The 27,658-nt window shown below is 41.9% G+C and overlaps 1 protein-coding gene across 3 annotated transcripts in view; it reads right to left on the bottom strand.

Moving 5' to 3' along the window:
* WAPL (WAPL cohesin release factor) overlaps positions 1–27,658 on the bottom strand; it is a 141,895-nt gene that overhangs the window by 67,001 nt on the left and 47,236 nt on the right. Inside the window, exon 1 of one of the 3 annotated variants that reach the window (XM_030452779.1) lies at positions 1,829–2,129. The exons of 1 other annotated variant lie outside the window; for it this stretch is intronic. The gene's annotated coding sequence lies outside the window, so the exon portion shown is untranslated. Of the gene's footprint in view, positions 1–1,828; positions 2,130–27,658 lie in introns of those variants that run through there. One more of the 3 variants, XM_030452781.1, reaches the window with a different exon arrangement.

Raw genomic sequence — 27,658 nt, 5'->3', positions numbered from 1 at the left:
TCACCCATGTTTGATTCATTTTTAAGTGAATTAAATGGATCAAATTTGAACTTCAGAAGTTTACCAGACAGATAGTGCAATGCAGAAGAGATATAAGAACCACCATTCTTCTCCCCAGCAGTTCAGCAGATGGATGCTGAAGACGTGCTTATCTACTGCCCAGAATTCTGCTGAGAAACACCATTCTGCAGACTGCTTCTGAATTGTTCCAGCAGATACCATTATCTAACCCCACCACCCTCTTTTTCCCACACAGTGTCAACAGCCCACTCTGTGCTGCTTCAAATGCATCCTTGCCAAACTACTTTCCTTTTTTTTTCCCCTCTCCTGCTGGTAGCTCTGATCCTCTAATTTCCATCCAACAGCAAAATTAAAACTCCCCCGTGTACTTCAGAAAAGGAACGGTAAAACAAATCAAAATTACCAGTCTTCTTTTGCTAATAATTGAAATACTGGCATTACTAACAAACATGTTTTATACCAGAAAGGCCAGGTTTTAGAGCTGCAGAAACTAAGGCCATATATTTAGTATCTCAGTTTCTATACTACTCTTACAGGAAATTAAAAAAAAGAAACATTTTCTTCTTCTATAGCCTTTCAATAGAACTTTCAATACCACATTTCCAATGCCAATGTCTGCAAATATAATGGTAGATTTAAATAATGACTTGCACTGTTAAAGAGAAGACTCCTTCATTCAAGAGGATTTCATTTTCAGAAAGTAGACCACCTCAATCTACATTTTCCTGTTTCTAAGTTTAAAAATTAGGATCATCCCATAAGGAATCAAAATGTCAAAAATAAAAAAAAAAAAAGGACATTCAGTTAAAAGGTTAAAAGAAAATCAGGAAAATATAAATACACTATGTTATAAATTCTTATCTTAGGCTGAGATTACAAATAAGGAAATACAGATAGACCTCCTTTCATGGGAACAGAAGCAGAACAGGATTTTTGCTCTTTATTTACAATATTCCCTTGATTTTTATTCAGTGAGAAATTAGAAACTTGGCCTATTTCACTCAGTTTCCACTCCCTGCCTCTCTCTCCTGTATTGAGCTGGAATATTTGCAGCAGTGCAAGAACCCTAAACACAAGCAAAAAAATCGAAACAACCCTTCCTCATTTCCCTGAGCTCTCTCGGAAGACCAGATAGACATAAAAAAAACCCGACTAATTCCCCAGAAAGCCCATTAGCCGTCCTACTCATTGCTCCTCTCCACACCGCTCCTCTTACGTAATCAAAGTAAAGAAAAATAGGTTAAATGCACAGAGGCAGAAGGAGCTGATGAAATCCCACGGTGACAGGATTTTTTTTTAATTTTTTTTTTCCCTCCCTCCCCCTGAGGCAGCGGGGGAGGGGGGTGCTAGCGGAACCGGGTCACCCCACCGTACACGCCAGGCGATTTCTGATGTCATTTCCCTTACTCTCCGACCCCCTCCCCCCTGCCCACAGGAAAACCAACCCCCATTACACAAGTCCCCGGGCCACGGGGCTGCCCGCGGAACGGGGGGAACGGCACAACCCGTCGCCGACCGCTGGCTTCGTAGGCCGCACCCCCCCCACTCGGCCCCGGCCGCACTTCACCCCCAGAGCAAAGTCCCGCAACTCCCGTCACAAAAACTTCCCGGCGGGCCGGGGGCGGCCACGGTTGTCCCCCCCCACGCCCCACCAGGCCCCGGCCCCCGCCGCCGCTCCGGAAGTGGGACCGGGCCGGGGGCAGGGGCCGGTGGCTCGCAGCCGCCAGCGTGCCGGGGCCTGCTCCTCCGCCCGCACAGACCTTGGGCCCGGGCGGCCGCCCCCGCCGCCTCCTCCCGCAGCACCTACCTCGGCGTCGGGTTTGGTGGGGGGGGCGGGCCCGGGGCGCGGGCCCGGCGCGTTCCGGGCGGCGCCGCGGATGTGGCTCTCGCCGCGGTTTCTGGCCGCCGATCTACCGCCTGCGAAAGGCGCTCGCCGACGGGACGCTTCCGCCCCACCCCCGGCGGCGGGACCCTCCCGGGGTAGCGCGGACGTTAGGACCCCCGGCGCCGTCTCCTCCGGCGCCGCTTCCTCCGCGCCGGGATTATCGCCGCTCTCGGGACGGGGCCCGGGACCATCTCTCCGCCATTTGCCCCACTCCTTCCGTCACTGCGCGTCCCACGCCCGGCCGCCGCCCCCAGCCAATCGCACCCCGCCTTACTCAACCGACGCCGAACCCGCCGCGCATGCGCCCGCTCCGCAGATTCCGTCCCCCGCCCCACGCGGTGCCTGCTGGGAGCTGTAGTTCGCAGCCGGGCGCGGGTTAGGCCGGGCGGGGGGCGAGCGTGGGGCGAGCGTGGGCCGCCTCTCCATGCGCGGGGCTCTGTGAGGCCTCGGCGTGGCCCGAAGGACCCGGCGGCCGGAACCGGGCCGCGCCGGGCCCACGGCAGCTCAGCCGCTTAGGGGTGGCCGGAGGCGGTCGGGACGACGCGGCCTAACAGGACCCGCCGCCTCCCCGCGGCGGCCTGCGCTCGGGCCCGCGCCCCGGGGGCAACGTGTCGCCGCTGCGGTTCTGAGGGCGCGGCCGGCGAGGCTCCCCACGGGCAGCCCAGCCCTGCCCGGTCCCGGAGGGGAAGGGGGCGCTGGGCCCGAGCAGGCCGTGACTCGAGGTGAGGGCTCCCGGTGCTGGGTCCGGGCTCTCTCGGGTCAGCCCCGGGGCGCTGCCCGATGGCCCCGCGGCACTGCGGCCCGGGTGGCGGCAAGAAGCAGCCGGAGCCGCCAGGATGCCGGTTGAAACCCTCCTGTGGAGCTTGGGAAGGCGGAGGGCAGCGAACCAGCCCGCCCTACGTCGACTCCATTAAAAGTTTGTTATGCCAAGCAGCAGCGCCGGGCAGCCGGACCCAGGGGAACCGAACCGACCCCTTCCAGCGCTCACAGCCCCGCACTGGTACTCAGAGGAGCTGCTGAGTCCCCAGCCCTTACCTCCGCTCCAAGGAGGGAACATGCTCTGCGGAGAAGTCCCATGAAACGAACGTGGTGCAGGCTGTGGAGTGGTGGCTTTCACATGCTCATACTTCCACAAGCACTACCTTATACAAAGCAGTTACATCCACCCACATACATTATATTTATGCACACCTTCAAGACTTTAATTGATGATACTCTGCATAGAGTGAAAAAATACTCTGTGGAGCTTGTGTCACACAGCAAACACATAGAGGCATCAAATAATCAACAAATCCACTATTTTACATTCTGTAAGCAGCATTTTGTAAAATGCTTGTGGAATATTAAAGAGCAAACTACTAGAAAAGCAGTGTATTAAAAATAAGAACCTCATACAGATGAAGTTTGGTAACTCAAAAAGAGTGAGAGGTTCAGGAAAAAAAATAGGCAAAAGCAGAACAAAAAAAATACCCTCAACCACCTTGGAACCTAAAATGGTTTCACAACATGTGATCAGTCTATCCAGCTGTCATTTCTGAAAAGGGTTTGAAATACATGTCCCAAATGCAAAATTAATTAGAAAAAAATTAAAGAGGCTGGTTTCATATCACAGAAGTGGTTAAGAGTTGTCTCGATTCATCTAGTTAAGAATCATGCTTTTTTTCTTAGCTTCTACCCAGTGCAAATTACTGGCTTTCAATAAGTCATCAATAAGATGCAAGACTGGTGTTCTGCTCAATGATCCTGTAAGTGGGTCGATTTTTTGCCTTTCCTTGGGAACTATTAATGTGTCAGCAGCTTGTAGGTATTACCTCTGAAGAGTGAACACACTCTGTGCTCTCTAAAAGCCCGTATGCACCTGGTGGTAGAAAAAGTGAAGATAAAACTGACTGGGCCTTGGTGTTAGAGATACAAGCTTGATTTGAGACACAGTGTTGTGTTTTAAAGAAGACCTACAAGTTCATCCACCTGACTCAGTTACTGAAGAGCAACTGAAAACAGGTCACATATTTTAAAATACATAACTTCAAAAAGTGAGAAGATTTTTTTCCCTGTGAGTATTCTCATATCAGAACAACTAAGTAGCTTGTTTAAACTTCAAGAGTAAAATGGATAGCTAGACCAGTCTGAGTTTTGCATACAATTGCATGAGTCTAAAAGTCTCTTTGACAAGTAACCAATCTGTTAGACAAAGAGGGAAACCCAGTACTGTGTGAGCTCAAAGTATTTTGAGGCTCTGCAGAGTTCTTTACAACATAAAGAGTTTGCTCCTGAGAACCAGAAAAAGTGAAGAATATGACCAGAGCAAGGAAGTGACATTAAGAAACTGTTCGGAAATAATGTCTGTTTAAATATATTTAGGAGTGGAAAATAAATTAAATATGTTTGTAACATAAAGCCTGGGCTACGTAAGTCAATTAAACAGTAATTGAGAGAATTTTGCAGTATAGTGATAATAAAAGGATGCCATTTGAGAGCTCTCACACACCCTGTGTCCCCTGGGCTAGCTTCATATTTTGATCAGGATTTTTAGTCTTTGTAGAATCCTCATACAGAGTAATCAGAAACCCTGCAGATTCACAGTCACAATGAAATTTCACATCAGTAACAGAGGATAAATTAAACTAATTCATGTGCTGCCTATCCTGAGTATCAGTAGAAGCCTAAAAGTCTAATGAAACCTTTCACTTAGATGAAAACAGAAAACAAACATTCTTTTGTTCTAGAACAGCACAGATGAGCCAGTTTTTTCTGCACATAACACTTCAGATACTTTTAAAAATTTCACACCTTGTAACTTAGTAAGCTCAGCAATTAACACATTAGGCTTTAATATTTCCATTCTCATCTGGTTTACCTCCAGTATGTAAGTACCAAGGCAGAGCAAATTAAAAAAAATCTCATCTGTTTGTCAGTAGTTATGTTGAATTCTCAGAGGGTGGAATTCAACCCGCATCTTATGATGCTTCTTGTGGAATTCTGTTGCTGATAGTTGTTATCTCCCTTCAAAAAACAAACAAACAAACAAACACACCACCAAACCAAACCAAACCCACCAAACCCAAAACAAAACCCAACCACGCAAAACCATCCACAGAAAAGCAGCACACAGAGCACTTCAGTTTGGGATCTGCTTCCATGAGAACGGCCGTGGGAGGTGAGCAGCCATCTTACAACTTTACCTTTCCCATCTTAAAAATATTTCTAGGAGTCTTACAGCTTCCTGTTGCATCCCATTACTCACCCCACCCTGCAAAAGAAAATAACCTCTTTGCTCTTTAGAACAGGGTAAGAAACACCTAGAACCACAGCTCAAAAGAGACTGGATGTGGCACTCAGTGCCATGGTCTAGCAACCGCAACGGTGGTTCAAGGGTTGAACTCGATGATCTCTGAGGTCCCTTCCAACCCAGCCAATTCTATGATTCTATGAAAGCTGGAGACAGAAGATAAAGGCACAGCAGTAGAAGGAACATACAAGGGCAGAACAGTTATTTGGATACATTGCACTTTAATACACTCTAGAACTCTCCCAGTTCTGTTTTTGAGGTTCTGTGCCAAGAGCTCTGGGGGTGCAACAATACAGACAGTTCAAAATGAGCTGTAGCCTAGTACAGACACTTCTACATAAGTCAGTCTTGAGGCAGCCATTAAAATATTTTTAAACTGTTTCAGTTTCTTCCAGAAGAAAATGGAAGCAACACTGTAGGAAAATGCAAGGTTTCCCATGCAGCAGATACTCTGGAGGGGAGATCAAAACAGTTGTATCCTTCCAGAATCTGTCAGAAAGGTTTCTCAGTGCTGTCTCAAGAAAAAAAAAAATCTAGCATTTGACATTAATATCTGCTTAAAGTAGGTCTACAAACACAGTTTGAAAGGACCATAGCACTAGGTGTCCAGGAATTATCAGCACGATGCATTCTTACTCCACTTCTTTTCCCACAAGAGGAGAATAAGATCAAGAACCCTTTGTCCTGCTTCCCACCAAAGCAATGTCCAAGAAACAAACTCACGGGAAAGCTCTCCCCATGGCCAGACTGCTCCCCTCAGGAGCATGAAAACCACTGGCCCCTTACTCCATTCAGCATCTTATTCTTCACTTCTTCCCTCTTCTTCTCTCTCAGCTTAGTCAATATTTGCTTCCTGAGTTCTCCAGCTTCCTATAGTACTTCCTTCCTTGCCTCTTGTCCAGGTGGGAAGGGATGGAGGTTGATGTCCTGCTGCTCTTGCTGCATTCACAGCTACTGCATTGCTTTCATGTCCCAATTAGCACCACTTATATGCTAAACATTGCAGCACACTTTCCTTTTTCTTTGCAAAAATGTCAGTCTCCTGCTCCTGTCCTTGAAGTGTCATGCAGCACACAGGGGTGAGAGTACTCAGGGCTTTGCCATTTTGCTTCACTGAGGTTAGAATTTCCCCCTTGCTATTTGCAGAGCCAAGATGAAGGGAGGCTAAAGAGACACATTAAGTAACTAATTACTATGCTTTACTCGACCTCTCTGAAACAGCTCTGAAAATAGTAATTTATACATTAGCAGAGCTGCTGATCTGTGCTGGTGGAAGTTGAGCAATGACCCCAGGGTCAGCATAAGTGGCTGAGAACAGCTGGGCTGCACTGAGAGCTGCAGCAGCTGGATCAGAGCAGACTCTAAAGCAGAACATACAGGGGTGGGGAGGGAGCTGAGATCTGCAACCCAATGTACAGAAATGTCATTTCTGTCAAGAATATGGCTTTTCTTACTGAGGTACTTCCAAAGGATAGCATACTGCTTATTTCTGGTACTGTATCCTGAGAAGAAAGACTAGAAAGCATTCAAATAAGGGATACTTTTGCATTTTGAATTGTATTTTTCAGTATTTTCATGATATTGTAGCTGTCTTCTCATATGAGATGGTCAAATCAAGGCATTAAAGTGTAGTAACCAAAAGGTTAAAATAAAGCATCACTGGACAGAACAAAGCAGCTCTTACAGAAGTGCAGTAAAGGGCCTCTTTGTGTTTAAAAAAAAAAAGAATTCCCTGGATCATGGTAATGCTGAATGAGACTCAGGCAACTGGGAAAAAGAGTAGCACTAATCCACCTTCTCTCTGGCCTGCACACCCATCTGTTGCAATCATGTGAGAGGCAGCACCATCTCCACAATGTAAAAGCCCCTGGAAAGACTCGTTTTACTCGATGAACCAACAGCATTCACCTAGGGCTAAATTCTCAGTGGTTGTTCTGTGCAGTTTTTTTTCCTAGGTGATGAGCCTGCAAGTCTACTGGAAAAACCTGTGGTGGAAGACTAGTGGGAAAAACATTAGGCAGCTTTTACCTTGTGATAATTGTCAAGGTCAGAGCTTTATTCTGCCTTGCAGTTTATCTCAGCAAGCTCTGCTGAGAAAATAACCACCTGTGTGGTTTCCTGTGAAGATCGTACAACTTGACAAGGTCTTTCAGGGAAAAAAATGCTCATTTGCAGTGAAAATGCAGCCTAACATTAAAAGCAGCAAGGAGTCTGAGATCTTCAGTCTGGTGAAATTTCCTTTGTTTTGTTATGAAATAAAAGGGGGCTGACTTTCTCAAATGCCCAAGATCTGCTGCAGCTTTATAAAGATCACCAGATTTGGTACCAACCCTATACTCTTCCTGAAGTTTTTTGTTTGTTTTTCAATACTTCTTTGAAGAGCTTTTTGATTCACATTATTATTGAACCTATGTATGTCTTCATGGTAGCAGCCCTTAAGAAAAACTACCAAAATGCACCAGCATATGCTTGCTGGAGAAACAAAAACCACAGGAACACAACCAACTGTCCCTGTAGAGTTAATTGGTGGGGCTCTCATTGTCCTAATCTATTCCTCCTCCAGCAATAGGTCAGCAGCCATTTCTGCTGCTTATTTTGTTGATTTGCTTCTTTACCAGCTAAAATTGGCATGTATGTGACCAACACTTATACATTCTGTTCCTTTGTCTATTTAGCTTTGATTATGAGGTCTGTGTATGGATCTTACACGCAGTTGCTCGGTTCCCTTTTGAGTTTTTATTTACAAGATTCTCATTTTCACCTTTGTATTTCCCAAGTAGTTGTTTCTAGGAAAGAGTAGAACATGGCCAGTAACTAAGCACTAAGCACTTCTGTAGCAGTGTTACAGAATGTTAGGAAACATTAAACCATAGCAGTATCAGATCAACAAGCAACTAAACTGCTGCACCAGCATGTGTGGCCTTAAAGAGTCCTGTGTGAGGATACAACACAGCAACATAAACTACAACAGGAAAAGGAAAAACTCAGAAAAGTAGAACTTAGGGGATGAAGTTAGGACTGGATGGATGCATCCATGAACACCATGGCAGAATTAATGTATTATCTAATAAATTAAACTGATAAAATGAAAAATTAAATAATTGAATTAAGATTTCTTCATGCAAAGGTAGGAGGTAACAAAATATCAGTGAGTGACTTCATTAGTTTCCTGCCAGAATAGAGCCCTGAACAAGTTACTTTCACCTTTATTCAATTAACAATCCAGCACTATGAAGAGAGCTGCATTCTGCCTGTTGCACAAGACCTTGGTACACAGAGGGTGTGATCCAGGGACTGATATCAAGGGTCTTGAACATTGTGTAGCAACCATAGGTGTCCACTTGGTGCTTTTTTTGTACCTTTCAGATAGCAAATTCCTGAGTGTACCAGGAAGCATATTTCTAGCTAAACACCTTTTCTAATCACCTCTCTAACAAACACATACCAGACAAGAACTACAGTTCATTAAAATTGACAGAAAACCTCCACTTCAGCTCAGCCTTAAGCAGGCTGATTCAGCACAGTGCTGTCTTCTACTGCAGGGTATGGGAAGCAAGCTCTAGATCTTCAGAGAAATACTTGCATAATAAAGTACAAATGCATAAAATTAATGACACATTGTATAAATTCCTTGTAATTTTTGAAAGTAATTTAGACAAAAGACTGGAGGAAAAATACATCTGACATCAGTTAGGGCATACTGCTGATTTTCAGAGGTAGGTACCTACAAACACCGTAAGTGAAGCTTCCACTAGTTTCCCCTCTCTAAATTATTTCTTAATCTTGCAGAGAGCTGCTCTATGGCTGATAGGTCCTTCCAGTCCCATTCAGTTCCTAGACTCCTTGTAATTTTCAGTACAGGTGCCAAATAATTTGCAGATTTATGCCTTTTGGCTTGATTTTCCATCTTTCACTCCTCCCCAAAATGGAAGATTTGGCAAGGGCTGAGTAATCATACAGGCACTGTTAAATGGCTTCAACTTTGGTCATCATCAGCTCGAATCAGCTTCAGATATGCTTCAGAGATCTAAAAATTCAGAATTCTTTCTTTCTTTTTTTTTTCTCAATCCATTGAATCATCCACCAACACTTATCAGTAGCTGAGCAGGAAAAAACATATTTGAAAGAGCATTGATTGCAGTCCATTTCTACTGGGGGTATGGCAATATGTGCAAATATTGAGCTTTTCTCTACGAAATAAAGCTTTGATTAGATAGGGAAAAAATGCACTAAAGTAATAATAGCTCTCTATTGGACTGCAGTGACACCTACTGGGAAATAGAGAAGTTACCAAACATTTCTTGAAAATGTAGAGGCAATAATTTATGCACCTGCCCTTAGGCTGGCTAATAAAATTTTTTGGCAGGTCAGGCTATGAACCATGTTACAATTTGGTGCTACAGTTAATGAAAATTTTTTTATTTACTTTTCAAAATAGGATTTTGACTGTATCTGATTATTAACTACTTGGAACTGCATTTTATCACTTGAAGGATATTTTCAAGTCATACATTTTGCTACTCGCAGCAGCACATGAAAATAGTTCAGTGGATTTTTGGCTCACTAGAGTACACTGGGACATGTCTGCAATGATTTCCTCAGCCAGCTCATTACTACAACTGTAGTCAAGAAGTCAATAATTTAATACATCTTTATTTTCTTTCAATTGCATGTATTTTAGCAAGGATTCCAAAATTAAAATCTGCTAAGAAGTACAACCAGCTGAGATGATGGTTTTGCTTCTGACGAATCCTTGATGTTTGTAGTGATGAACTGGTTTATCCCAGCTATATTAATTAGTCTCATGGGTCATACAGGTATTTCTGAACATAACATCAGCTGTGACTTGTAGAAGAATAAATATCAGAAATTCCCCAAGGGACAGTTGGGAGTCTGCCCCTACGCTCCCCACTCAAGTGTTTTATGCCCTCTTTTTCTGTACAAACCTCATCTTTATCCTCTTACTGTGAGATTTCATAATGTCAAGGTTCAGGGAACTCCTGGAAGGCTTTATTATTCAACAGCAAAACAAATGAAATAGCCCACCTCCAGGACCATGATTCACATAAGGTATTTCCAGTGGACTTTTGGCAAAAGCTGGAACAAGCAGTTCTTTCTATGATGGAAATACAGACATAACAGTTCTACATGCCCTTCTGATCAGAAAATGCAGCCAAGGGTAACCAATTTCTTTTTCAGACACTTCAGATATTTTGTTTAGGAAAATATTCCTGTGCATCTTTCAAGTCATCCACTACAACTCTTCAAAAAGAAAAGTGATGCAAGGCTTTACACACTGCAGCTGCCAGCCAAGACATGCAGAATCAATGCAGCAAGCAAAAGCATTACTACAGCTCTGTGCAGGCTAATCTGAACATCTATCATTAGGCTCCACTGTATAAGCTATGTATGGGCTATGAATATTTTTAAGACAATTGTTATTGAGGGTTTTTCTTTTAGGGTTGACAGGGAAATAACACATGCAAGGTTTTAAAACCACAGTCTTGCCAAACAGTTGGCAATAAACAGCACTGATAGAGGTCTAGCCATTAATATTTCTATTTCTAATACACCTCAGAGTTCTCAGTTTCACTCCAAGCACTGAGGCACCTTCAGATAGGGCTGAATAAAGCCACACACCCCAAACAAATTTTTCAACTATTCATCCTGTAAATCCTTCCTTCAAGGAGCTGAAGCTCCCTGTCCAAAAGCCCAATATGGTAAAGTCTGCCAGTTTCCAGTGCAAACTCTCCCGAGACAGCAGAGATTCCATATGGAGGGGTTGAAGAAGGATGGGAATGAGCACCCACCACGCCTTAGCAACACAAATCAGCACAGCTTACAAAGCATCAACCCAGGCATCTTGGATCTAACAATGCACAGATCTTTTGAGTACCAAAGTTTAAGTTGAAAAATTGCTCCTGACAGAGCAGATCAGCCAGCTTTGCACAGGCAGGAATATTCTGCAGACAGAGAAAGGTGTAAGGTAGCTTAGTTTTGTGGCAGAATACTCACCAAATAAGTGCTGACCCTGGTACTCAGTAATAAAAACTCCTATGCTAGACTATATAGAGAATAATTTCTAATGGAAATGTAGAAACATTTTTATAAGTCAGGCTACAAAACTGTTAAATGATAGTTAAACATTGATTTTACAAGCATGCCCATAATATTTGCTTTACAAACCTGTGTTAATAATTAAAACAAACAAAATAAAATTTGAGAAATTGCAGTATGTTGCAGCTTGAAAATCTGATGAAAGAATGTAGTTCTTTGTTCTTAAACTTGCATGCATGGATGCATCAGACTTCAGCAGAGCAGAACTATGCATGAACCCACAGAAATTAGATATTACTCCCTGGTACTCTGCATTCAGGCCCTGGGTTAACTGGAACTTCTCTGAAGTGCAGTGTCAGAGAAAGTGACAGAAGTTGCCACGGTGACAAGCAAATGCATATAGAAAGAGCTGCATCTATAAAGAACCAGCCCATAAAGATCAGAAAGGCTTTGTATTCATACCCAGCTAAACAGAATATAATTATTATATTGGGATTAAAAGTTCTTGTAAATTTAATCTTAATTTCTATACATGTGGTGCAAAAGTAATTAATTGAAATTGAGGATAGTCCATCCAGTCCTTTGTTCAAGGTAAGTAGAAAGCTTTACTTGGCAAGTGGGAGAAGCCAAGTCACCTGTTTCCAAGTTTCCATTTAAGCCCATTGGCTTAAATTTGTCATTATTAAAAACAAACAAACAAAAAAACCCAAACAACAATCCACCACAAAAAAAACCCAAACCCAAACCCCCCCCCAAAAAACAAAAAACAAAAACCCCAAAAAACCCCAACCAAACAAAAAAACCCACAACACCACAAGCCAAAAGCTATCTTTTATGTGAACAGATGCTCTGCTGTCTTCTTGAAGCTGATTTGTCATGCAGCTGCAGAAAGAAGTCAACAGCTTGCCCTGTGCCAGGGCTACTATTCAGAACCTTCTGGGCAGCAGTGAAAGAAGATCACATCAATTTCATGCTGCTTTTTTTGCTCTATGAAGATATTAGCAGCAGCAGGCACAGAAAAGAATCATGCTTAGATTGCAGGGGAAGATGTGTAAAACGTGTTAGGAAAACAAGGTATGGAAGATTCAGTCAGTACAGCTTTTACAAACACAGCCTTTACTTTGGGGGACTTTTGGTGTCATGGCACTGCTTCATTAACAACCTCTGCTCTGGCTGAGTTACAGATATTATGGTCCATGTGCACTTAAATACCACATGAGCAGGGCCTCTGTATCCCTGCTGGAACAGATTTTACAGACATCAGCCTCTGTCCCTGCCAGCAGCACTTCACCTATGGCTCAAACAGAGCCTCAGCATTGCTTTTGGCATCTGACATTACTCCCAATTAAACAGCTGAACTACAATCTGACATACTTGTTTTACAATATGAATTTAATTGTAATAACAAGAGAAATTCCGACTGCAGTTACAGGAAAACTTTTTCAGGCAGGGAGGAAAACAAGTTATTCAGAGAGGCTGTGCAGTTCCCATTCCTAAGTGGCTAAAGCCCTGAGCAATCTGGTCTGACCTTAGAGCTCACTCTGCTTTGCCTTGGAGTTTGGGTTTGCTCCTGAGGTACCTTCTTACCAGGACTGTTTTTTGATTTATGATAAACTACATATCCAAGAAAGTGCCAAGTGAGCCATATGCTTTTTGAAAATGGCATCATATATATACATACACACACACACACTAATATTTATACATTAAAATATACTAACTTCAGCTCTCTGATGTTAGCTGCTTAAATTAAAGCCCCCGTTCTCTGTAACACCAACACTGTAGGTTAGAACAGCTGCAATGCATGAATAGAAAGTCTCAGCACTCACTGGGTTATTCAGATCAACAGAGAAAGTGTGCGTGGCTGTACATTGTTTTTGCAGTATTCCACGGGAGAGGAGATAAAGAATTTGTAGCAATTTGGAGGTGCATGGGTTGCATTTGTTCTGCCACTGGTTAATAGCACACCCTAGTGATTAAGGTTTAAGAGTCTTGGAAACAATGCTTGGTAAAAAGCAGTTCATTTAATAGATATCAAAATGACCATAACTAGAGTTAACCATGCAGAGATATGAACTTAAAAATTAGATAAAAGCAGAGGCACAACAGGGTTAGAAAAGCAAGCTGCTGCAACAGAGTCTGTCACTCAGTTACTGAGCTTTGTCATATCCTTGCCTTAAAGGGCACTCAGCAGCCTCAACCAAGTTCATTCATGCTATATTAAACCTATGCCCTGTTTATTTGTACTGCTTTCTCCTCTTTTATGCTTAAGTCAGGAATTTAATCTGTATTTCTCTCTACAGCAGGAAGAAGTGAGTATTAAGCATGTAGTAGCTTTGACTCATCTGAAGTGCTCGCAGATTTGTAACTGGGACACAAAAGATCAGGACTTCAAAACTCAACTGAATTAACTGCCTCTGGGTAAGCAGGTTTGAAGTGTAACATCTCATCTGCTTCCAGCCGTGTCTGTGTGTTTCCTTCCCTCCAGATGAAATTTGGTCTGTTTACAACTGGAAAGTCTTTTTTTCCCCAAGCAGCAACTCAGTTGGGGACCACAGGCAGGATGTTTCTGGTCCGAGACTGCACGTCCAAACTAGGTCCTCAGCAGGTAAAGGACAGTGAAAGCCAGACCTGACATAGCATCCCTGCTATCCCAGAGCAACCTGGTGTGACTCCAGTGAGGCTGCTCTCATAACCTCCTGCAGGAGACATGTGAGAAGGTAAAAGGCACAGATCGTCCTCTACGCTCATGTTTTATTGTATTCAGTCATGTTACAGTCAACATTTACCCTTCTGCTTGCTGGTAAATTATGAGCAGACTCCAGCACACTTCTTCCTAGAGAATAGGGATTAAACTGAGATTTTTTTTTTTTCACTGGCAAGATAAACAGCCAGTCTCCCAGGAAACAGATCTATTACACAAGATATTAAAGAGCCAGTTTTGTACTACAGATCACAGCTACCTGCTCGCTTGAGTGATTGGTTATATGGTTATTTTGACAACTAATAAGGAAATACTACTTTACAAAAATATTACACTTCAAACTTGCTCAACCTGAGGCAGTTCATTCAGCTGAATGTTGAAGCCCTGTTTTTCTATGACCAAATTAAGATTGTTCTGAGGACAGAAAGGTTCAACATATTACTGTAACAATGGCTGCATCTCATAGGGCTGCAGATCCATCTGACCCAATATCCTGCCTCCTGTCTAGGAAGTAGCTCAAGAACAGGGCAAGCAGGTAGTAGTTTCTGCTGCTCAAGTGTGCCACACCTACCTCTGAGCGCTCTGTGCTCAAGGCCAGCTCACATACAGTAGAACTTGAGACACTGGGTCAGGCTCATGTGCAAGAACTGTAAGAAACCTCAGCAGGGCTTTCTCTACTTCAAGCTGCGTTTCAGTTCAGACCCCCATAATATTGGTCTGGCTGAGCAGGTAATAGCCTGTAATTCTGAGCAATGTTGTAGGCAAGCCTCACTATATACCATGTGCCTTGCTGGTCCATACTCCAGCTCAGTTTCCTCATTTGGCCTTGGATGTGCCTCATTGCTATAGAACTGTCAGATGATGACTGTGGCTGCCAATGGTCTTTCTCAGCTCTCACTGTGCAAGTCTTTTGGGACTGGTGAGGCCACTACCTCTGCCTGCCTTGCTGTCATCCTCAGCTCCTGGCTTGCCTACCTTGCAGAGCAGCCCACTCTTGCTGGTCTCTGATGGCAATATCTCTTTAAAAGAAAACAAGAAGCTTGATTCTAACCTAATAGGGAACCATACACTTATTTGGGAATAACTAAGATGAACCAGAAAAGTCCTTGATAAATGCAAGTCCCCCTCCAAAGTTCTGTTCCAAGCTCCATTAAGAGCATAAAATGCAAGTACTTATGTATTGTAGCTACAGAACAGTTTAGGACAGCAGACCCATAAAAGCAACACTTCAAAAAAAAAAAAAAAAAAAAAAAAGAGAGCTTCTCTGTAGCTTTCTCTACACATCTACTTGTTGAAAAACCTGCTGCGTGCCCCCAGCACCTTATACTAGAAGGCAGATTCAGTAATCAGTAGGAAACAGAATTAGCAGTGAAGGCAATGATATTCATGCAGTGCAATTTACCACAAGGCATCTGTCTATACATGAAGTAGTATTTTCCTTAATTATCTGTAATAGGAAATCCCAAGATTCTCAGTTGGCCCTGTCAGTTAGTATTAACTACAGACTTGGAAAACAGTATAAAAATAGAAAGGAAATTTAATCCTGCAGAGGCAGCAGTAGCACTTTACAAGGAATGCAAATAGAGTTTCACTGAGAGCTGCTGTATTGGCACCATCAGTCCTGTGCCACTGTAGAGTTGCCAACACACCACACCACACAGTTCAATACATCATGACATTCAGTTTACTCACAGCTCTCACACAGAGCAAAAGGACTACCAGAGATAGGAAAAAATCTGTAAAAGCAGCAAGTCCAGAGCAATGTATGATGATTGGCCTCCCTACACTCACTTTTTAATATGGAACAGCCTAAATTCTCAAGCCTCTGAAGATTTGACCATAAGGCTGATGTGTAGTCCTGCAAAGAACTGTGGAAGGCATATTCCTGATTTTTCCTACTTCAGGAAATTCTCCAGGTGGTGTTCGCTAACAGAAAGTGATGTAGTTTTCCATAGGTCAGACCTGACTGTCTAATAGCCAATCACTTGCTGAAAAATATGCAATTTGAACCTAGCAAGCAGGAATTCTGGGAACTTGTGCTGGAACAGGACAGCCAGTGGGAGGGGGACATTAGATGATTTCACTTCAGGCATCAGAGTACAGCTGGCAGACATTCCTCAGACTGCATGACAAAACCCATCTGCCAGCTGCAAAGGTTCAAGAGCATAAAACAAGTCTCAAATGCAGCAGTTACAAATGTGATAGACACGGTCTACAGGCTCCCAGATCAACTAAGCACTGGCCAGCAGCTATAGAAGATGGGTCATACAGCATCTTGCAGAATGTCACTACTCCTGCACAGTCAGTGCTGTAATAATCATGAAGACAGGGAGTGAAAACTAGCAAATGAGACACTTCTCCATTATTCTTAGGAAAAAAAAAAAAAAAAAAAATTTAGTCTTTCCTATCATCATTGCTTATTCAGTCTGTTAGGTGTTTTGCCATTTCACATCCACATTCATCTCTCCTTATCACATTCCCTTGCTTCTTTTCCTAATTTATCCTGTAATTTCTACCTTAGCTTCTCTGACAAATTTAAGAGGAGAAAGGATAGAAAGAGGACAGCACAATAATGCAACTATCTTAACTTTTCTATCACTGTATTTTAGCTTCCAACCAACCAGACACAGCTTTGCTCTTTGGCTAAATGAGCAGAAACAATTTAGTTCTTTCTACAGCACTGGAGTTTTGTTCTTTTAAAGGGAAGCATGAGCAACCAAGAAAATAACTAAACTAGACCAAGAGTTTTGCTCACTCCTTACAAGGAAATCCCCAGCAGCAACACTGTCTCAGTGCACACCACCTCACACACATCGCCACCACATTGCTTGACTTCAAACAAGCCAGTACTTCAGTTCAAGCTTATACCTTCCATCAACAGTCCTCATGGAAGGCATTCATCCCCAGATGACTTCACCTTAGTCAAATATTATTTCCAACTTGACAAAATATAAATTTATAAAAATACATTTCTATGCTAATAAAAACTTTTTTCACCTCCAAATGACTCCTACAAACATTTGGTTTCTCTTTCAGGAGAGGTGTTAACTAAAATAATTATGTTTCAAAAGAAAGCACAGTTGATCCTCTTCTACTGAATTGCATTTACAATCACCCACTTACAAGTCTACTGTGCCATGATAACTCTGAATATCTAATTCCACTGCTTGTTCCCAACCTCTCCAGCCATATAATCTGTGGCTTGGGAAATGCCTATGTAGGATGTGACATTAAACATAGCAGGTTCAAATATCAGTGGGAATTACTTCTATTCACTAAGTTTGAACAGCTCTGTTTGGTAAATAAGTGTACCTGAATTACTCTGTAAATAGGCCTTGACATGTCAGAATATTACCACTTCCATTATTTGCTAATATCTGCTCTTATATGAAAGCCTATATATATGTAATATTTACTTGATAACTGACAATTAATGAGTATTTATGATACACATGATCTTAAGGGTTTTTTTAATGCCCCCCCCAAAAAAGTGATTTAAATTCAGATTGAAACAGCTATGAAGAAAAAATACTTTTAGCTTAGGTTTTCCTACACACCTTAACTAAAAGCTATTAGCCAAAGTTAATATCCAATTTGTAATTCCTTAGCAGCTATTTTGTTATTGTTTCTTTTATTCTCTTGTATATAGAGAAAAAAACGATCAACATGGCAAGCTGTATCCTAAAGTTCTACAAGATTAAACAGTAGGACTTCTATGTATAACCTTTTCCACTGTCAGTGCAGGACTGTTCCTTCTGATACTGTTGTGACTGTGCTACATGCATTAATTTGGTGCAGTGGAGCATGCTGGTGCAAGGCCTGAAAATCAACTTGCTACAAATAGTATTTCCACGTAAAGCTTCCCAAGGCTGTGCCACGTCCAAGCACCATTTGGGGTTTGCACAGCTTCTTTTTACCTTGGGATCCCATGCATAGGGCATTGGAGCCTGAAAGCCTGAGAAGAGGAGCAAGGGTCCAACCCTGCTAAGGGCTGTTGGTATTGTGGTAGAACTGACCAGAAAAGTGTTTCCTGCAAAGCAGAAGATTTTAAAGCTCTCTGAGAGCAGGGGAACAGATAATTTACAGACTATGGCACTGCCTAAGGGAAGCACCAAGAGCCACTGGTACCCTGGGGACCCTTGCCTTTAAAAGTTTGTAAATACTGAAGAAAGGCTCTAAGGAAGACAGAGAAAAGTGTGAAGACAGTACAAAGCGGTATCCTTGGAGATACACTAGCCTGACCTCATAGAAAGGCTGGTGATTTCAGCTGAACATTAATTCCTATGACCATGGTTCCAGGACAAATTACTTATGATGCTAATTGTGACATTGTGAAAACAGCAGCTCCTTGGGGGACAGAAGTAGCTGAACAACCAAATGCAGACAGCCTCTAGGAAGAGGAAGGTGAAGGAAGTTAAGGCTGTGAAAACTGCAGAAAGAAAGAGGGAGGGTAAATGTAATTTCCCTGCCTAATTGATCCTCCTCTACACTAATGCAAAAGAAACTTAATTGACACTCAAGTATTACACTTAAAATAGATTCTTGTATTTCCAGAAGGCAAGAAGAAGATATAATTTTCTTTTCTTGCCCTTTCTAATGTATCTGGCAGGAACAGACAGGTTTGAGTAAATCACTTTCAATATTTCCTCTAACAACACCTAAGGTTATTATCATTAGTATCTCTGAATGTTAATAAATAATTTCCACATGCTGTAAACAGCACCTGGTCTGTTTTGCATAATTATGCTGCTGCAGTAGATTCTGTCACCATAGTCCCTGTCTGATGGGGCTGTACCTGCTGCCACATCAGCCCACTCCCAGGCTGTTAAAACCAGCAGCAGAAACAGGAGTTCTGCCATTATTTTTTTTATCCCTCAGCAAATTCACACCCTCAAACACCAACTTTACTGCTGAATGACCAACATCCTCTCTGGTAGTAGCCAGAAAGCAGAGACATTTTTCTTTCTAGAAAACCAGCCTGCTGTGCAGGCAAGGACAGACAGGTCTTTGAGACAAAGCTGGGACTCAGGCAGTCTGTATTTCCACTATGGATTTCCAGAGTAGATTTACTTCATGTCCCATTTTTGAACTGTAAGATGAATACTTTTCCCTGATTGGTTTTTTTCTGTTGGTTTGGGTTTTTTGTTTGTTCTTTTTTTTCTTCTTCTATGTGATTTTTGGTAGGAGGAAACCCCCTAGTTTGACACTCTTAGAATGCAAACCTTCTGACCTTTGCAGTCTTTTACAGCATCTCACTAAGATGAGTTCATTCTGTGGTGAGAAATGTTGCACTGGGAAGAAGGGAATGTTATTACTTCCCTTTCCACAGTAGCCTGCTTTATGAGAACAGCATCTGGCCTAGTTGGCCTCCCTCATAAAGCAGGACCTGACTGAGAGAAGAGTGGTCGCATTTGAATTGCAGTTTGGCTCCTGGTGCTCCAGAGCAAACCTTTTGCCTTCTCACATGTTGAAAGATAAGGCAAATAAAGTAAAAATACTCACACAGTAATCCACTGCCATAGGGATTGTCCTGTCATTATTTCACTCCTGGGATTTAACAACAGGGGCTACTTCAAGCACCAAATGAAATTGTAAACTTCATTAAAATAATTGCACTGTGATTGCTTTCAGAAGCAATAAAAGCAACCAAAACCACCCTTTTGACCCCTACACAGCTGGGAAGAAGACTACAAGTAATTTAACAGGCATACCTAAAGGAGACAGAACAGAGCTGAATCATCCCTTGTGCTCATCCTCTCTCAACTTTCTGTACTCATTTCTGCTGCACTTTATTTTTAGTTCCCTGAACTGGCTCATTTCACATGAAGGAAGAGCTATGTCTGTAAGAAACAATATGAAAATACATTACATAAATGATGAACTATAGGAACAACTGAAGGACAGTTAAGAGAACAAGCAGAAGGATTTCTATGAGCTGTAAGACATTGCTACCAGTAGTATTTAGAACATTTACATTGAATAGAAATATACTAATTGAAGAATCCTGAAAGCCACACGTGTCTGTAGCTGCTAAGGCTCATTTTGTCAGGATGGAGAAAAGACCAGATGTTCTCTAATGAACAAGGAGCCAGGCAGAATAAGAGGGCAGGTAGGGCCCACAGTACCTGAGAAAAACAGAGACAGAAAGAGCAGCCAGGTTTGATCAAGTGTCCAGCTCATCCAGCAAGCTGCAGAAATGATGTAGGTCAAAATTCAAACCAGAAAAATTATCTGGCCCTGTAAGAACAGTGAGGGCCAGACACAGTTAATTAAGCACCTAGCAGACCCCACAGAGCCAAGCATGAAAAGCAACATGTTAATCAGGACTGAAGCAAATAACTTAAGAAAATTATCACTAAACTGTAGACCAGCACCCCTGCAGCAGAGCCAAGATACTGAAGGATCAGACATGAGTTTAAATAGAGATCCTGAGATGAGGTGCAGAAGGTGTGAGCAGGGGTCCCAGATGAGGTTGATTAGGATCTTTTCTGCCTGGTCACTCTGGGCTCTGGTACGTTTAATTAATTTATTTTAATTTTAAAAAAATTTTAAAAAGCAACACAGTTCTTCAGAGAATCCACAGCTACACAAACACTGTACAGGCTGAGGATATTTTTGAGTAATTGTAATGTCTCAAACAGGACTTCACAGGCCCTATTGCTCTCACAATTTAATTTTCAAGCGATTATTGGCACAGATGTCTCTGCACATGACTTGTGCCTGCACAGCATGTGATTGCATTCCTTATAGCCTTATGACAGTTCAAAACATTTTTCCCTGCCTGTGCTCACTTGTTGCCATTGAATTTACTGTTTGGAAACCAGCAGGAAACAGCAGGACCCCCACAGTGTGTGCCTTGAATCAGTGTAGCCAGTTCTCTTTCCCTCCAACTACTATTTTAAAGAATATCCCAAAATGCCTAGCAGAACATGCTGTGTTCATACCTTCCCTGTAACTGGGATCTTTGCATATCCAACACAGAGCCATCTGGGGTGCACCAAGGTGGTGCAGATTCTTGACTGTTTGTTTTGTTGGTTCTTTTTTAGTTCTAGTGTGCCTATACCATGTGCTATTACTCTGTGAAGAGAAGGTAGCAGTAGCAATATAAGTTACAGAACAAAGTTAGCACAGCATTATGATTAGAATAATTAATGTTACTGAAAAGCAATGCTCAGCAGGGGTATTTAGCTGGTAAGAAACGTTGTATTGATGTCTCCATTCTGCTTCCACAACCTGAACTAGCATTTCTGCATGGTGCTCACTCTATGATGTTGACTTGCCCTCTGTTCTCTCCCTGATTGAGAGTACTCTTGCTCTGATGATAAAATGAATGGAAACATAAACAGTCTCATGTCTATTTGATCTGATAGCTTGTTAAAGCCCAGCCTGTAGAGAGCAAAAGATAAGCTGAAAATCACTTCAATAACATTCACTTCGGAAACTTGAAGAGAAACCACAGTGAAATGAAATACAACATGAGGAATATTTGGGGATGTAATTCAAGCTTGCGTGAACAAATTGCAATTTTGAAAGAGATGCTTTCTTTTTAAATTTTTACCTTGGTAAGCCTGGCAAGAAAAGGCAAAAGAACACCTGTGTTGATATTAGTAAATTAGCTATTCTCAGCTTTCAAACAGTCAGAGCCTTGAGTGAACTACAGGCCTTAATTCCCCTGACTAGCCTCACCTGTTGCCTCTACCCATCCCTTCCACCCAGGAGCTCTATTTAGCTCAGCCTTTAAGACTGACTTTCTGCTTGAGTTTATTTGCAGGTGTGCTGTTGGTCTACAGTTCCACCCCTCCTATCTCTGTCTTTTTTGGTCTTGGGTCTGGCTTCTTGGCTTGATTAGACTTGCTTCCTTAGGTGTCTTGTTTTCACTATCCTTCTTAATCCTGATAGGGTTTCTCAATTTGACTTCCTATCTGCCTTGTTATCTTTAAGTAGCAAGTATAAAGATGTGGACTCCTAGTTGCTATTTTTCAGCTTGTCCTGTTTGGTTTTTTGGGGCATAGTGGGGCTGGGCTCTGGCAGGTGGAGATCCCTATTCTTTTGGCTGTGCTGCTGTGTCTCATTTCTAGTCCTTCATGAAGCTACTGGCCCTCCCCGTTTCCTGGCACAAATCTTTTCTGCACTGGTTTCAGTGGCTGAAAAATCAAACTTTGAATTAGGTACTTCTCCTTTTCTCTTATATTTGTAAATGAACAATGCTAAATTAGTCAGATTCCATCATCAGCAAGTTTGCTGATGACACCAAGCTGGGGAGAAGTGTTGATAAGCTGGAAGGCAGGAGGGCTCTGCAGAGGGACCTGGACAGACTGGAGAGATGGGCTGACTCCAATGGGATGAGCTTCAACAAGGCCAAGTGCCGGGTCCTCCACTTTGGCCACAACAACCCTATGCAGCGCTACAAGCTGGGGACAGAGTGGTTGGAGAGCAGCCAGGCAGAAAGGGACCTGGGAGTCTGGATTGACAGGAAGCTGAACATGAGCCAGCAGTGTACCCAGGTGGCCAAGAAGGCCAATGGCATCCTGGCATGTATCAGAAACAGCGTCACCAGCAGGTCCAAGGAGGTGATTCTGCCCCTATACTCAGCCCTGGTAAGGCCACACCTTGAGTACTGTGTTCAGTTTTGGGCCCCTCAGTTCAAGAAGGATATTGAGGTCCTTGAACAGGTCCAAAGGAGGGCAACCAAGCTGGTGAAGGGACTCGAACACAGATCCTATGAGGAGAGGCTGAGGGAGCTGGGGCTGTTCAGCCTGAGGAAGAGGAGGCTCAGGGGAGACCTCATTGCTCTCTACAACTACCTGAAAGGAAGATGGAGCCAGGTGGGGGTTGGTCTCTTTTCCCAGGCAACTCTCAAAAAGACAAGAGGGCATGGTCTTAAATTGTGCCGGGGGAAGTTCAGATTGGCTATTAGAAAGAATTTTTTCACGGAAAGGGTGATCAGACATTGGAACGGGCTGCCTGGGGAGGTGGTGGACTCTTCGTCCCTGGAGACATTTAAAAAGCGACTCGATATGGCACTCAGTGCCATGGTCTAGTGACTGTGGCGGTAGCTGATCAAGGGTTGGACTCGATGATCTCTGAGGTCCCTTCCAACCCAGCCTATTCTATGATTCTATGATTCTATGATTTTTATGAATGGGCTTAATTCAATAATGCTTTCACTGGTGATCCAGGGCTGAAAACTTTCTTTGGGAAAAGACCTTGAGCCTGGAAGATTGCTTATCAGACTATTGTAGTCAATTTTGTTGAACATAATATTTTAATTTTCAAGTAAAGGCTCCAAGTCAATTTTCAATATATTAACAAAATGTTCTTCATATCTATGAAGCTCTGGTTCACTTTAGAAGTCACTGTAAACTGTATCACATAAACTGCATGTGATTCTTATGAAACTCAATTTACCATTAATCCTTTCCATACATATAAAATATTAATTCTGTTATAACTTAAAACAATCTAATTGCATTAATGAATAGTAGGCAATTAATGGTGAAACTTGCTTTTCAAGCACTGAGAATTGATCAAACCCATTGATAATAGGGTGATGTGTAGATGTACACAACTGAGATTACATCAAACTGCTTCCAAAGTAGAACCAAGGGAGAAAAGTTTGAGAAACAGGGAACTCCTCAGGTTCCTGTAAGGGGAAATACAAGTTCAACAGATTCCTACAGATACAGAAGGTCCTTGTAGGTTTTTAATCATGGGTGATAACAAAGAAAGGAGCGAGTTGATTGCAGAGGATGACATAATAAAAGAACAAGTGGGTAAGGAATCATTCTAATTACTTGGATATATTTTTTGCTGTACTATGTCATGAAGTAGAGTTGTCATTTCACTTAAAAGGTTATTTTGTGTAATGTCCCAAAGGTGTACTGGATATTCTATTGCAGAAGGAGACAAAACAGTCTAGTTTTGTCATGTGATAAAATAGGTTTTAAGTAAACCTAGTGTGCCTTGTCAATCACTTCAAATAAAAAAATAGTAACTATTAAATGAATAACTGTATTCAAAGAAATTAAAAATTGACCTCTTTTTTTTCATGCAGAACAAGCTATACCCCACCCCTTCCTCCTAAGAGATTGTGTACTTGAAAGCTGTTAATTGCTTGTGAAACAGATAGAAACTTCAACAGATGCCCCTGGCTGAGCCTTGTGTTTTATCTCAGAAGGTAGTTAATCTTGCTCTGATTGCATTTCCTTGAAGAATGTAAGCAAAGGAAGGAACAATGTGCACAAACTGAGTCATTGTTAAGTGTTCAATAGACTGTATTTGACTGAGAAACAGATATTGTAGTCGTTCATTAAGTATCACCAAAGCTCCCCTTAACTTAATGCCATTTGTTAGTACTTACCAGGCAGTACAGAGGTTAAATGATACCTCAGTATAACTGCAGTCAGTTCCTTGCTAGGTTTCTTTCCCCTTCCTCTGCTCTTGCCTGCACCCTGTGTCACTGCACTGTGCTCCCCTTGACTACATTTTTCTAATACTCAGTTAAATGTTAAGTGCTTTCCATCCACCTCCTATGTAAGAGGACTTTGAACTAAAGTTTGGAAACTGTAAGATAGTACAAAAAATTGAAAACTCGTGCATGTGTGGCAGTGCTTTTTCAAAGTTAAGAGGCTGTTGTTTTATTCTCATTGCTCCTCCCAGAGCCTGACTGTGTCCCTGGGTGCTAATGCTCTCCATGGACTATAGTCTGCTGCTGGCACTGCTGAGGCTTCTCAGACACTGAAACAGCTCCTGATCCCACTGCTTCCAGATTCTTTGCAGTGCCCAGGTATTTGAGTTTCTCATGTTTCATTCAGTAAAGTAGGTTGCAGGCTAGGTTTGCAACCAACCCCCATATAAACAGATCCAGATCTTCAATGTCTTGAATTCAAAGGCTACAAACTCCTTTCATCTTTTTAAGTAACTTACACATGGTATATGGTTCTCTCTCTAGTTATCATCTCCTCTTCTGCACTTTTGAATTACTTATATATTGAATGCATACACTTCTGGTATCAGCACCATGCTTCAGTACAGATTATTTAACTGGTTATTTTTTGCATGGTATTCTACATGTCTAGTAGCTTATGTCTTTGGTATACCACAGACATTTAGATCATTAATATAGTATTTAACTCATAACCTGTATTTTAAGCTCCTCACACAGCTCTGATAATTAGACTTAATTAGAGGCTCTCGGCACTGATAACCTACACCATATTTCAAGGCCAAGGTTTTTTTAAGTACTTAAATTGCATTTAGGGAAAATCTTAATACTAGGTTATCAGATGTCTAAGACTTAGTCACCCAATTAACTCTCAAATTAGAATGTGCCACCTCCATCAGCTGTGGGACAGAAGTACAGAAAGATCACATGCCAATGTAAATCAAGGCCTGAGATTTTGATATAAAAGATAGCACAGGCAAGTGGAAAATAATAGTTATAGAGGTTTCAAATGTACCTGGGTATATTTGTGTGGGCAGTGTTCTTCTGCTAGACTTTGTCACCTGATAGCCATTGTTCTTATGCAAGGAGACTGAGAGCCAAGCACCCTGTATGAAGTGGAGCAGAAAGTTCCTCAGGTGGGGACAAGTTGTTAAAATGTTTTCTTGGCAACCACTGGGAAGGAAGGAGATGGAAATTCATTTAAATCAACTGAGTACAATCTATCATTTGGTAAACAGATCAGTCAGTGTAAAGACGTGTCCTGAATTTAAACAGTCTCAATATCCTGCCTCATACAATGCTAATTCAATCTTTCCTTGGCACTAATACATTCTGTCTCATCAAGAAGACTTTGCAGTTTTTAGGAATTTGAGGAGTTTGTTTTTATAATGTTGCATTCTAATAGAGTGTGTCCTAAAAAGGAATCTCTCTCAAATACACAGAGCAGTCTCCTGTATGGTTTGAATGTACAACATCTAATTAATAGAAGCTACTGTTGATGTGGCATGTGAAGTAGTCCAAATAATAATGGAAAGCTCAAGAGTTATTTAAAGTTCTGCTTCTTGGGTCCCCTAGTACTAGTGAACAGAGGAAAAAAAAATTTAAAAGCCCCAGCCCAGCATAATGACAGTTTTTCCCATGTGCTGTACTTCTCCTGTAGCTCTGTCCTGAGGGTGGATTCAACTCAGCTGACCTTAAAAAGACTTTTACACTTTTTTTCTGCTCTGTGGAGACAGACAGGCAGCAGCATAGAGTGGCTTGCTCTGGCTAATCTTAGACTACCTCAAAACACAGTGAGTCACTTGATGGATGCTTTTAAAGAGGGCACAGGGCTAGCATAGAAAAGACAATTAAGCTTTCATTGGCTGAATCTGTTAAGGAAGAATTCCCACTTTTCTAAGGTCTGTTATCTCTGCATAAAAATTCCCTGTCAAGAATTACGTTTTTTACTCCAATTCGTTGAAAAGGACAGAATAAATGTTCAGCTTTTCTGTACCTGCTTTTTTTGTACTAAAATTTGATATTTAGGGAAAGCTGTAAATTGTTCAAGCCTCTGGCAAAATATGGCAAACATATGTTGTAAATAAAAGTCTTTGGTAGAATTCAAGTTACTGCAATGTAGCTTGAAGAAGGGTTCCTGCATTAAACCCCCCAACATGGAAAAGCTGCAATACAATTGGACTATTGTGTGATTTAGGACCTGTGACTAGTTCCTGGAGAAAGACAAAGAGGGAACTTGGCTTCTTTGTCCTGTTCAATCAAGACAAAAGCATCAATTCTGAAGAGAAAAACTAGTCTAGAGAAGGATAAGAGGTCTGGGAAGGTAATCACCACTTTGCTCCACAGCCAGGGCTCAGAGAAGCCCAAACTGCCAGGCTGACATTTTCACCTGCAGCAACCCAGGGAGGACATCCCATCTGAAATTCAGGTTCAGTTTGACAGTGAGCACAGTTTAAGTGCTATTCTGCACATAAATAGTCACAACTACACTGCTTTTCTCTTGCTATGCAAGCCCAATGTGTGATACTCACTTTTTTGGTCTGAAAAGTTACTCTTGAATCAATATTGTGCTATAATTATTGTTTTCAGCTGAAGAGGGACAAGAATATCTGCACATCATGTCAATTCACAAAGGTAAAACAGATATGGTTATTTTGATAGAAGTCATGTAAATAAGCCCTATATGCTTTGAAAGCACACAGAAGCTTCACAGCTATTTCCTTAGGATTGTAGGACTTATTCTTAGTCCCAGTAACTAGTATGTCACAGGGAAAATCTTTTATGCCACATTTTTTCCAAATATTTATAGATAGAAAAAAAAAAATGAACAGCCTGCTAACAGAGTACTTTTATGCCACAGCCATTGTTACATTTCATACTGAAAATTGCTAACAGGAGTATTGATGTTTGAAGTTTTTTAATAGTACAGAGAAGGCACGATCAAGGGAAACTGCTGAGTTTCATCCTGGCTCCTACATTATCATAAATATTGCTAGCTACATGTGACTGAAAGCTCTTAGAGGAACTACAGAAATCATAAATAGTCCAGATCAGTTGCTGAATTCCAGATAAAATTTGTAAGACTCAACTGATATGAAGTATTTGTAAAACTAGAGCTGATGACATACAGAAAAAATGAGCATCACTGGGATACAGAGTTGCTGCCATCTCATAATAAACCTAGAATTTTTCTTTTTCAAAATTTTTCTGTCTCCTAGAGCCCTGTTTTCAAGCTGCCAATTCTTTATTTTTGAAACA

Source organism: Calypte anna, chromosome 6 (genome assembly GCF_003957555.1).
Source record: "Calypte anna isolate BGI_N300 chromosome 6, bCalAnn1_v1.p, whole genome shotgun sequence".
NCBI classification, from domain to species: Eukaryota; Metazoa; Chordata; class Aves; order Apodiformes; family Trochilidae; genus Calypte; species Calypte anna.
This window is presented reverse-complemented; position numbering and strand designations above follow the sequence as displayed.